This window comes from Pinus tabuliformis, chromosome 5_2, assembly GCF_031772625.1.
Source record: "Pinus tabuliformis cultivar Carrire ecotype Pingquan chromosome 5_2, CPIR1, whole genome shotgun sequence".
Classification (NCBI taxonomy): domain Eukaryota; kingdom Viridiplantae; phylum Streptophyta; class Pinopsida; order Pinales; family Pinaceae; genus Pinus; species Pinus tabuliformis.
The window spans coordinates 418,834,132-418,840,787 of NC_142306.1; the positions used below are offsets into that span (position 1 = coordinate 418,834,132).

The window sequence follows — 6,656 nt, forward strand, 5'->3', positions numbered from 1 at the left end:
TTCATTTTAGCTATAGGTGCAAAAGTTTCTTCTCAATCTATCCCTTCTTTCTATGAGTATCCCTTCATTACCAGTCTAGATTTATATATTTCAATAGTTCCATCACCATTATAATTTTAGAAAACTTTAAAAATATGTTTTAAAAAATTAATAACTAATATAAATTCAATCACCATTCATTTTGTAATTCAACCACCATTCACTTTGTACCAAAAGCTATAGTTCTAACTAAGAGGGACTAATAAAAAAATTTGGTTGTTTTTTTTTAATGGTTATGATTATTAATTATAAAATGATAATATGATAAGTTGTTTGTTTTTCCATGAGATATTTCATAATCTTTTTTATAGTTATTTTTATGTTGGTATTCCAAAAAGATATATGTTTTATCATAAGTGGTATAAGAGTTCATTTTAGCACTTTCTTGAAAAAGTTATTTATATCCATTTAGATTTTTCACATTATACTAATAATGTAAAAGCTTAGTTTGTCTATTAGATATTTTTGTTCTTTTAGGGCTTTTTCTTCATTTAGTTGATTTCATCCAAAATATCATCTTTATTTTTGAGAATGGTAAGTTCAAATTGTGTAATTTATTAGGTAAGTTCAAATTGTGTAATTTAATTTAAGTGTTTTGGTTTTTTTTAAAGCTTTTAATCCATTTACATTAAAAAAAAATGTATTTTAAGCAATTAAAATTCACATTAAGGAAAGTGAATGTTTATTGTGAGAAATCATTTTTATGATGAGGATTTCATAGTAAGAAATAATCAATAACTAAATATATTGTATTTCAATATGTAGGAGCAAATGTGCTACCCTCAAATGATAATACAATATGTGGGAGCAAATGTGATACCTTCAAATGATAATTAATATATATGGAAGGATGTTAGTTTACATTTTAAAATGAATATATATATATATATATATATATATATATATATATGAGGAAATCCTAAGAGGTGTGGTTTTAGAGTTTTTTTATTTTTTTGTAGATTCATATCATCTCTTGTTTCAAATTATGTTTTGGGAGATGTTCTAATAATTAGGGAGAGGTGATAATTTAGGTGATTTTTATTATAATTATAAAGGAAAAGGGTATAAACTACTTCCTAGGTTTAAAAGTCTTGAATTTGACCATTAATTGAGTCAAACAAAATGTTAAAAAATCATGACATATATTTATTTTGAATATCAGGTGAAATTAAGCATTTAATTGGTAACTTCAACAAAATTTCTCACTCACATTTATGGGAAACACAATATGCTTATTGACCACCTCTCTAAGGTAATTAAAGTTTTAGAAGGTATCTTGTAGCTTATTAAATGTAAAGATGACAATGATCACTCTTATAACGCTAATTACTTTCTCTTGTAGTCTCTAAAATTATCATTTGAAGGAAGGATACATAGAGTAGGACTTTAGGATCTTTACCCTTAATAGTCTCAGGGAGGATCTCACCATAGGTATCAGGATTCATTTGGTAGCCACAAATATCCATTTCCTATACCCTTGATTGAACTCCTACCTCACCAAGGTTAGTGAATGCAACATAAAAGTACCTGAAAATGACAATATCGTTTTAAAGAAAAACACAAGGAAAATAATTCTCAAAAGTGCACAAGATATATTGAAAGAATATTAGGATTTATACACTTAAACACTCACTCCTTAGTGTAATTTGAAATCACATGTACAATGCATTCAATATTGAAGGAAGAAAATCTTGAAAAGGTGAAGAAATGACTGGATAACTAGAACCTAGTAGTAAACATCTAATACACAAACCTACCTATGAATTTTAGCTTAAGTAATTTACAAAATTTCTTCCCAAAACCACTAAGTTGGTTGTTCCAAGAATAATCTTATGGGGAAGGTGAAATTTTCTAGCATTTGTATATTCTCTTTGGCTATAAGAAAATTAGCTTAGATGATAATGTATTGTTTGTTGATGGCCAGTGCAAACTTTGCTATCCAAACGAAACATGAAAACCTCTGTCTAATGAATACCTTGAAGAAATCTAGATTCATATTGGTACATGTGTTTAATTCTTATATTATCAAGAATTATTTGGTTTTTTCTATTATATGAAATTGAAATTTATAATAATAAATTTTTCTAAATCCAAATAACTAAAGTTGATAGAACCTCACACTTGTGAGTATTTGCACTAGTATGTTGTAATTCATCAAATTTCTTAGTATAATAGCAGTGAAATCCTTTTAATCTAATTGCAAAATTAACATTTTCTTTATATAAGTTTATTGCCAGTTTTGCCAGTTGCAGACATACCACCATAGATTATGTTGGGTAATTTAATTGGTATTTAAATCATATCATTAAATTGTTAAACCAAGGTTCGTGTACTTGCCAAGTGTGTTAAACAGAAAGACTAGATTTCCTTCTCTAATTGTAAGACTATCACACATATTACTTATTATACTAACTAAATGCTCACTACCATTGCATTTGTTTCTTCCTATGTTATGTGTACACAAGAGTTCCTGTATTCCATTGTCAAGAAAAAAAATAAAGATGGATAGTTGTATAAGAACAAGTGGTGAGGGTAGTATGCAGTTATCACCTAGATTACGAGAGTTTTTAGAGTCATCACTTTGAAATAGTAATAAATACAAACAATCTACATGGACAAAAAATCACTTAAATCTGCATAGAGTGTTTAAAGTTTTACAATATGTTACTTGTATTAATGTAAAAATTAAATTTCGTCCTAAGATTAGACTATTATATATATATATATATATATATAAGAGATTAATATAGAAGTTTATAAAAATTTTAAAATATGTTTTAAAAATTTAATAAGTAATATAAATTCAACCACCGTTCACTTTGTACCAAAATCTATAGTATTAACTAAAAGGGACTAATAATATTTTGTGGTTGATTTTTCTTAATGGTTATAATTATTAATTATAAAGTAATGATATGATAAGTTGTTTGTTTTTCCATGAGACATTTCATAACTTTTTTTGATAGTTACTTTTATATTGGCATTCCAAAAAATGATATATGCTTTATTACAAGTTGTATAAGAATTCATTTTTGCACTTTTTTTAAATATCCATTTAGTTTTTTCACATTATACTAATAATGTGAAAGCTTAATTTATCTATTACATAGTTTTGTATTTTTAGGCTTTTTTCCTCATTTAGCTTATTTCATCTAAAATCTCATTTTAAATTTTGGAAATGGTAAGTTTGAATTTTGTAATTTACTTAATTTAAGTGTTTTGGGTTTTTTCAAAGCTTCTAATCCATTTACATTAAGAAAAAAATGCATTTTAAGCAATTAAAATTCACATTATGAAAAAAATGTTATCAAATTCCAACTAAAAGCACACTACTTTTGAATAATTAAAGTGCACCTAATGTAAATCCTAAAATAACATTTTGAATGAAAATTTTAAAATTGATTGATTATATTATCAATTAGGCTATATCTAAGATTTTACTTAACATTTATATGGTTTATTTTTATTATATTGTTTGTTCACATAAATTTGAATGGAAAATTTTAGCAAAATAAACTATGTTATCAATGAGATGATATTTAAGATTTTACTTAATATTATGCTTTTTTAAAGGATAATAAATTAAAATTTTTAAAATATAATAATAAAATAATTGTAATGAATCTAACCTTATGATTTTTTTAAAGAATATTAAATTAAAAAATTCAAAATATAATAATAAAATAAGTGTAATGCATTTATCAATAGAGTTTATTTTTATTTTGAATAGTGAGGAAAAATAATTGTCATTTTTGTTATTTAGATTTAATTTCTACAAATACTTTATTGTATTATTATTATATAAACAATTTCATGCTAAATAAATTTATCAACTCCTAAAGTAACATTCTTCCATATATATTATCTTTTGAAAATATCACATTTACTCTTTATGTTCCCTATGTATATAAATTCACTTTAAAATATAAACTAACATCCTTCCATAATATATTAATTATCATATTTGGTTATTGATTATTTCTTACTGTGAATTCCTCATCATAAAAATAATTGCTCACAATAAACATAACTTGAAAGTTGGGTAACAACTTACTTTCCTTAAATGGGGTCTCATCACTTTAATGATTACCGTATTGGGTAACAACTTACTTTCCTTAAATGGGGCCTCATCACTTTAATGATTACCGTATTGGGTAACAATTTACTTTCCTTAAATGGGATCTCATCACTTTAATGATTACCGCATTGGGTAACAACTTACTTTCCTTAAATGGGGTCTCTATCACTTTAATGATTACCGTATTATCGATATCATTGCTGCTGTAATCCTATTTTGTTGTTAGAAGAAATAACCATATGATCATACCATTCTATTCCAATTATGTCCATGTGCTGAATGATCAAATGAATAAGAATCAAATATCCCTCTCTTGAATAACCGGTATTGAAAGTGCTAAGCTCAGTGAGAGAATTGAATATGAACTGTGACTGCGACCGCATGCAGTTTTTTTCTACAGAAATAAACTTTAATGAAATACAAATCTTTTTTGTGATTCTATTTACTCATTTTACCTGAAATACTCTGTTTATGCTCGTGTTTCACCCTCTTAACATTCTTTTAAAGAATAAAGTGAAATGGAGAGATCCGTTCCAAAGTTCGAGCATGCGAACATTTAGGGATGTTCTTTTAATTTCTGTCTTGAAATTGTTTCGTTCATATATCGATTTTTCCATTGTAATTCCATGTATCGAATTTACCAAGCAAAAGAAGAAACCAATGCGAGGACCAACGGTTATTTTATTTTAGTATTAGTATTAGTATTAATATTTTATTAAGAGAAAAGAATAAAGATTTCCATATTTCTATCCCACAGTGCTATGTTGAACAGAACAGAATTTGTAACCAGCAATGAAGATAAAGTTTAAACCTCTACTTATTGTTGAACAACCAAATATAGACCATCGACATCAAAGAAAAGGCTAAAAGGAATTTTATATTTGACTTCGGAAAAATTTTATTACAACGAAAATTCCAATTCCATGATGCATGACTTAGGTCTTCAACTAAATAAATAATTTAAAATAAATGTTTCTTCTGTGCCGCACGAAAATGTAACCCTTAATTTTTTTAACATCTCCGCCTTCTGCTAAAGAAAGACTCGGCCGTTCTTTTTAAAGTCTCCCTCCCTCCAGAAAACAAAACAAACTGCTCTTGGGTTAAAATCTCATGACTCAAGTTTGATGCAGACTCGTTCAAGTTGATCTGCAGTATGAGGAGGAGGAGGAGGAGCTGCACCACCGAAACTTTGCACCAAGTGCAACGTGATCAGATGACCAAAAACGCGAAGGAAGCGAAAAGTTGGGCCCGGCTGCAGTCTCATCAATAAGCTCCAACAGTGAGTCTACCTCCAAACTAGTTCGACTATAAAATATATAGTCTAAAGTTCCCTTGAAATCACATGCAAACGTGGTGGATTTGGGCTCTCCGGCACAGCCCATTAGTGGAGAGTGGGAATTATAAGAAGCATAAGCGCTGGCCAGTGGAAGGGAATGGTGGAACATGGCTGTAGGTTGCAACAGCCCACATGGATCCACCTTCAAATCCTCATGGCTCGGATCGACGCTGCCTTTTACTAAAAGCGAGTGGACAGCGCTACCTGGCACAGAGTTGAAGTCTCCACATAATACCAGGGGAATCTGATCATCCACCTTTTCTTGCTTCAAAGTTGCCAATAGGTAATTGACCTGCCATAGTTTGACGTCCCTGTTAGCAGGTTGAGAATGAATATGTGTATTCACTATGCGAACACGACGATTTGGACCATTTTTCTGGTCTTTGAAAGCCAGAATCATAACCTGGGCTATGTTGTCCTTACAAAATCTTCGTTTCGCTAATTGGTTCCACTTCTCAGGCTCTGAAGACATTTTGGCAGGCACATCTTCTACCAGATCGCTAAACTCAATTGTAGTTTGCTCAACGCATTCCAATCGATCGCGCCTAATGAAAGTAGCACAGCCATCTACCACTGCTCTGTATCTGTTATTTTTTCTCTTGTAAAACCCCTCATAACCATATGCTTTGAGCACAGGCAAGAAAAACTCCATGTAATGGTCGGATTGCACCTCTTGCAGACACATAATGTCCGCCCCATAATGCAATATTTCTTGTATCAAATTCTGACTCCGGTATCCCCACTCAAGTGCTTGCCAAGGACAAAGGCGATGGCGATCTTGAGTAGCATAAATGTCTGCTAACAGATTGTAAGAGAGAACAGTGAATGAAGGGTTTGGGTTGAAGCTTTGATCACCTGAGGTCTTCAGGTTCATCATTCGCTGCCGTGGCCAGAAGCATGCAGGCGGCAAGTATATAATTACCGGTAAACCTCTACATACCCTGCAAAGCTGGCTCCTTCCATCATGGTTTGAGATGTTGGCGTGATGGCAGCTTCTGCAAGCTTTCAAAACTGGTTTTACTTGGGACAACGTCATCATATTTGGGATACAGAAACAAATCCAAATATTAATCAATCGGATACCCCAGGCTAAGATTCAATAGCAAACTCAAGTGCATGTGAAAGCCAAGCCTTTCTGACAAATCTTTATAAGCATTGGTTTCAAAGCAAAACAGCTATATTTAGTAAAAGAAACGCAGCCCG

At 30.2% G+C, this 6,656-nt stretch overlaps 1 pseudogene; it reads right to left on the minus strand.

Annotated features, from left to right (window-relative positions):
- Nucleotides 1-5,253: 5,253 nt before the first annotated feature.
- Nucleotides 5,254-6,327, minus strand: LOC149159341 (carbon catabolite repressor protein 4 homolog 1 pseudogene; annotated as a pseudogene).
- Between the last annotated feature and the right edge of the window lie 329 nt (nucleotides 6,328-6,656).